The sequence below is a fragment of the Lactuca virosa genome, chromosome 3 (genome assembly GCF_052849685.1).
Source record: "Lactuca virosa cultivar CGN04683 chromosome 3, Lactuca_virosa_CGN04683_v6, whole genome shotgun sequence".
Lineage (NCBI taxonomy): Eukaryota > Viridiplantae > Streptophyta > Magnoliopsida > Asterales > Asteraceae > Lactuca > Lactuca virosa.
Genome location: NC_136428.1, coordinates 234,815,570 through 234,821,609, shown reverse-complemented (window position 1 = coordinate 234,821,609; position 6,040 = coordinate 234,815,570). Strand labels below are relative to the sequence as shown.

General features: G+C 33.5%; 1 pseudogene; it reads left to right on the top strand.

Annotated features, from left to right (window-relative positions):
* Nucleotides 1-2,545: 2,545 nt before the first annotated feature.
* Nucleotides 2,546-5,292, top strand: LOC145167052 (exocyst complex component EXO70E2 pseudogene; annotated as a pseudogene).
* The last annotated feature ends 748 nt before the right edge of the window (nt 5,293-6,040 follow it).

Genomic DNA, 6,040 nt, shown 5'->3' with positions numbered 1-6,040 from the left:
TATTTCTCTCTATTCAAGGCTCCAAATGGAATCATTGAGGAACTTGAAAAGATGTGGAGGAGATTCTTATGGGGTATTGGGTATCTTGGTCAAAAATCATAGCTTCCAAAAAAGATGGTCGACTAGGTGTTGGGACGTTAAAAGCTCAAAACCTAGCACTACTTACAAAGTGGTGGTGGAAACTTAAAGAAAGATGTGGAGGACTATGGAGAGAATGCATAAATAGTATTCATAACCTTAACAGAAAGCCTGTTATTGTAATTGCAAAAACCTCAATGCGTGGGGTTTGGAATAACATAGCCAAGGCTATTAAATCTCTTCCTGAAATTGATATCAGTTACCATCAGCCCTTTTCACTGGTTCCCGGATTAAATGTAAACATACTCTTCTGGAAAGATCGTTGGTGTAGCTCTCTAACTCTACAAGAACGATTCACATGCTTGTTTGAGTTGGAAACTAGGAAATTCTGTCTGGTCTACGACAAAATTACCAACTCAGGACTACAATGGAGATGGAGATCACAAATTAAAGGGGGGGGGGGATATTCTGGAAGATCTGGAGAACTTATGTTCTATGCTACAGGGGGTTAACACACAACCTGTGCAAAATGGTTTAGCTTTAATTTGAGCAAAGATGGTGAGTACAAGGTACACATTCTACACCACAAGATTGATTCCATCCCTACCCCTCTTACAGGAACAAAAATCAATTGGTATAAGGTAGTGCCAATCAAAATACGTTGCTTTGCATGGAGGGAAGCGTTAGACAAGCTCCTAGTAGCACTAAACCTCGTATATAGAGGAATGAAAGTACAATCAACCTTATGCCTTCTATGTAATATTGAACAAGAAACATGTGATCATCTGCTGATTACTTGTCGCGTGGCAAAAGAAACTCGATAATGGATTTTAAAATGGTGTGTCATACCCAATACTACTTTTGATAATGTCAATGAGTTTATTAACTTTGCAGCTACATGGGGCAATTGTCCAAAGAAAAAGGAAAGGATCAATGCGGTGTTTTATGGTCTATTATGGTCTATCTGGGTGGCTAGAATAATAGACTGTTCAAGGCGATAAATACGAGTCCAACTAGGATTGCAGACGAGGTGATATTGAAACTTTCTCCTGGTTCAAATTTAGAACATCGAAGGTAAATTGTACATGGATAGATTGGAGCATTTCACCATTTTGTTAAAACATTTTATCTATTTCCTTTCGTGTACTTGTTTTCTATTGCCCTCGATTTAGTTACTTGCTAATCGTGTGAAGTTATTAATATATATTTGCCGTTTCCAAAAAGATCAAAAGCCTATAGCAAAGTTTGTTGTTTTTAAAAAATATGCTACTATTTTTAGTTTTATATTTGTTTAAGAATTTTACTTCATTAAAAGAATTCATCACACCTCAGTCCATTAAAATCCCTTTATATTATAATACAACACCTACGTATGGGAAGATCTTTACGCTTAGCCATTGATGCATAAATCGTTAAGGTCCCATGGTGGTGAATAGTTGTCCTCAGTGATGGTGGGATGTTTTATAGAACAATGAAAATAGTTTCGTAATTTATTTATAGCATTTATCCTTCAATTTATCCGTAAACTATATGAAGATACTATCATATTTTTTGAAGAAAAATACAAATAACATATCATATTGGTAACTTGTTTTAGTTCAATAATGTTTTCCAACTTAAATAGCTCATTAGCCTTTTTGTTTAACACGAACATTTTAATATATAAAAACTTGTAAACTAAAAATTCAAAATTCAGTTAAATGTCAAATTGGCCCAACCAAAATCGATTTAGATAAACATTGATTCAATCAAGAACCAATTTGATTTGCAAAATTATTTTACTTACCTAATTAGTAAAGCCAATGTTTATAAAATTGATAAGAAGAAGACACACATGGTTTGAACATAAGAACAAACCCTAGATTAGTGGGTTATTGAATGGCTTCGTCCATTTTGTTACAGATTCAAATATTTGTGTCTTCTTCGATTTGTGATCTTCATCCGTTCATGTTCTTTGATTTTGTTACAAACTCAAACAATTTATGTGTTTATGTTCTTGAGTTTATCATATTTGTTTTTGATTTCTGGGTTGGAGCATCATGAGTTTGTATATGTTCTTGAATAGATGAAGTTAAAAAATTGATGTGTGTGTTCTTGATCTAAAAATCAAAAAATCAAATTGTTTTAGATTTTTAGCCATAGACTCGATGGAGAAGATGACCGGAGTCTCGCTGGAGTTGCCAAATATACTGGAAACCTGCTATAACAAGTCATAAGAATGTTTTTTTGAACAAGTTAACAAGTTGAATCAGAAAATATGAAAATAAATAAATAAATAAATGACTAAATATATACAATAATACAAATCAAAAAATAATTTATTATTATTATTATTATTATTATTATTTTAATGCTTAATGTAAAATTAATTAAACGTCAAAATAAACGGTAATGTTCGTCAACAACAACTTCCAGTCCACCCATGGACTTTCCTAAACACCAATAACATCTTTCCACGTTCACACAACTTTTTCGATGCTTCGTCAACGGAGGATTACTCGCTGGAACACGCAGTTTCACAACATCCACTCACACCAAAACACCTCCACCTGCTTCAATTCATTGAACAAGCTCGTTTCTTGGATTTCTGCCATAGAAGGACCTTGATACTTCAACATTTTCGAAAATCGAGAAGGAAACGGGCCACTGATTGACAGGTTATTGCTGTTCAAATATTCTTGGGTTTTGTCTTCTTCTGCCACCACAAACTTTTCCCAGGTACCCACCACATGCATCAATAACTGTAATTGTTTGTACTTTTCTGGACAGTCAATCATCGACCACGTTCTAGGAAATGGAGTGTTTTTGGACCAATATATCGGGAACTTTTGATTAATTTGTCTTTCAATTGACCACGAGACTTTAAGATCTCCTTTTTTTTTGGGTCAACAGGAGATTACGAACTTTCTTCTCTTGTTCATGTTCTGGGTTCTTTCATTTTCTTTGATTTCATCCTCCTTTTTTGTTTATTCCGTTACATATATCTCGATTCGCATATCCTCTATCGTTTAACGTATTCCACAGAATTTAGTTTTGCACACCAAGTGTTCGGTGATATTCCTATGTGAGTTTGGTGTCTGAATCTCTTGATTGTTTGTATATTTCCGTATGGGAATTTGCAATCCGATAATGAATACACCGGAAGAAGAGAATTTGATAGCTGCTGCTCGACTTATCCTAAGCGAACTGGAGTCGAACAAGAAATTCTCGATTGAAGCAACGAAAATCTTGGAGGATTTAGCCACAAAACTATCATCCATAGTAAAGATCATCAAACCTAAAGATGAAAACGTAGATGAAGAAGAACAACTAAGTGATATCAAGATTCGCCTCGATTCAATTCAAGATAAGATCATGACATGGGAAGTGGGTCAATCCATGATATGGGATTCCGGGTCTGATGAAAATCAAACCAACGAATACTTAAAAGCAGTGAATGAAGTCAAAACATTAGTCGAAAGATTAGAGAGTTTGAATCCAAACAAAGACACTTCAGAACATGAAGTTTTACTCAAAGCCAACGATGTTCTTCAAACATCCATGGCTAGACTCGAAGAAGAATTCAAGCATATTCTCATTCACAATCAACAAAACTTCGAACCTGAACGTTTATCTTTTAGATCAAACGAAGATGATTGTGTGGATTCAACCTCAATCATCTCATTTGAAGATGATTCATTTGAAGATTCAGTTCAAAGAGATAGTATAACTATAAGCAGAGGATCAGAAGTTCATATCATGGATCTAATCAATCCTCAAGTAATCCCTAATCTCAAATCCATTTCTACTTTAATGTTTGACTCAAATTACATCAAAGAATGTTGTAATGCTTTTATAAGTGTCCGAAAAGATGCTTTAGATGATTGCTTATTCATTCTTGAAGTTGAAAAATCAAGCATTGAAGATGTTCTAAAGATGGAATGGGCTACATTGAATTCCAAGATTAGAAAATGGACAAAAGTGATGAAAATCTTTGTGAGAATTTATCTCGCAAGTGAAAAGTCTTTATGCGAACAAATTTTTGGGAAAACCGAGGTTGTAAATTCGTGTTTTGCTGAGTCATCAAAAGCTTCAATCTTGCAACTTCTAAATTTCGCAGAAGCTATTTCAATTGGGCCTCATAAACCCGAAAAATTGATCAGAATTCTTGATATGTATGAAGTTTTAGCCGATTTGAAACCAGATATCGAGTCTTTTTACCAAAATGACCCTGGATCATACTTACGAACAGAGTTCCAAGATGTGTTGACTCGTATCGGCGATTGCGCAACAACAACATTTCTTGAATTCAAAAACGCAGTAGGGGCAAATCCGTCAAATGCCGCTTTTCCAGGAGGTGGGATTCACCATCTAACTCGTTGGGTGATGAATTACGTTACTACCCTCATCGACTACAGTAATTCCCTAAATACCCTTTTGAAAAGCGAAATTCAATTTCAAGATCCATCATCTTCACCAGACGTAAATCTTGAAGATGATAACGCGAATCAAAAAAACTCATCTTTTTCAATTTCACCGATGATGTCACATTTCCAATCGCTGATGTCACTTCTTGAATCTAACCTTGAAGAGAAATCAAGATTATATAGAGAAGAAGCATTAGGGCATCTTTTTTTAATGAATAATATTAATTACATGGCGGAAAAAGTCAAAGGGTCAGAGCTAAGAACAGTTCTTGGTGACAATTGGATTCGAAAACGTAATTGGAAGTTTCAACAATATGCAATGAGTTATGAAAGATCGACTTTGAGTTCAATTTTGAATTTGTTAAAAGAAGAAGGGCTTCATAATAATGGAAGTAATTCAGGGTCGATTTCAAAGACTTTGCTTAAAGAAAGGTTACAAGGGTTTTATATTGCGTTTGAAGAGATTTACAAAAGTCAAACGGGATGGTCAATACCAAATAGTCAACTTTCTGAGGATTTAAGGATTTCATTGTCGTTGAAGTTGATTCAAGCTTATAGAACTTTTGTTGGTAGGTATGCGAATAGTATAAGTGAGAAGTATATTAAGTATAGTGCGGATGATCTTGAGAGTTATCTTTTGGATTTGTTTGAAGGGTCTCCAAGATCATTACATAGTTTTCATAGAAAGTGATTTCATATTTTCATTAGGTTTTGTGTTTATATAGTTGTTGTGAATTTTGTTTTTGTAAGAAAAGTGTTTTGTTGTGTGTAAACACTTTTGTTTAAGTTATGATTGTTACATTATGCATTGATATTTGTATATTACTATATTATATGAATTTGTCAATGTTGGATTGTGCTACGTGAATTTTTGCATTGCAAGGTTGATAAGAGTAGTGAGACTGATTGTTGCTCTTAATCTAGACTTTAAGACCTTAATTTCATGGTCTAACCATATGAAGATCAAAAGTCAAAACAATGGTGAGACTAACTTAAGTTATCCGATTTCTTTGTATATATTTTCATGGTTTTATTTTGACTTTAAAAGTCAAGCAATCGGCCTAGGATGAGATCATGGTGTAGCTTCACGAGTTATTGTAGAAAGACAATGAAAACGTTAAAATTTTGGAAAGGGAATTATCGTGACTTTAGCTTCTATTGATTTTATAAGCCTCTTAAATAAAATAATACGAAGATATGATGTTGACAAATGACATGGCATAAATACCTGTTAACTGTATAATTCATTAAAATGCAAATTAATAAGTTATCAATTGGTATAATCTAGTAGATTTTTTGAAGTAGAATGTTTTAACGACAAATAATTTTGAAGTATGATGTTTTATTAAAAAAAAATGAAGGTACAATGTTTTGATAAGGAAACAATGATAAATGCATTACTATTTCTTCCATTTATCTCTTTTTATAATTCAAAACTTATATAGTATATACGTAGTAGTGTGAATGAGTCTACCAAGAAAGCCAACATAATTAACTTGTGAACAATCGTATTTGTTTTATGTTTTATGTTTTATGTTTTTTTAGAGAAACTTGCA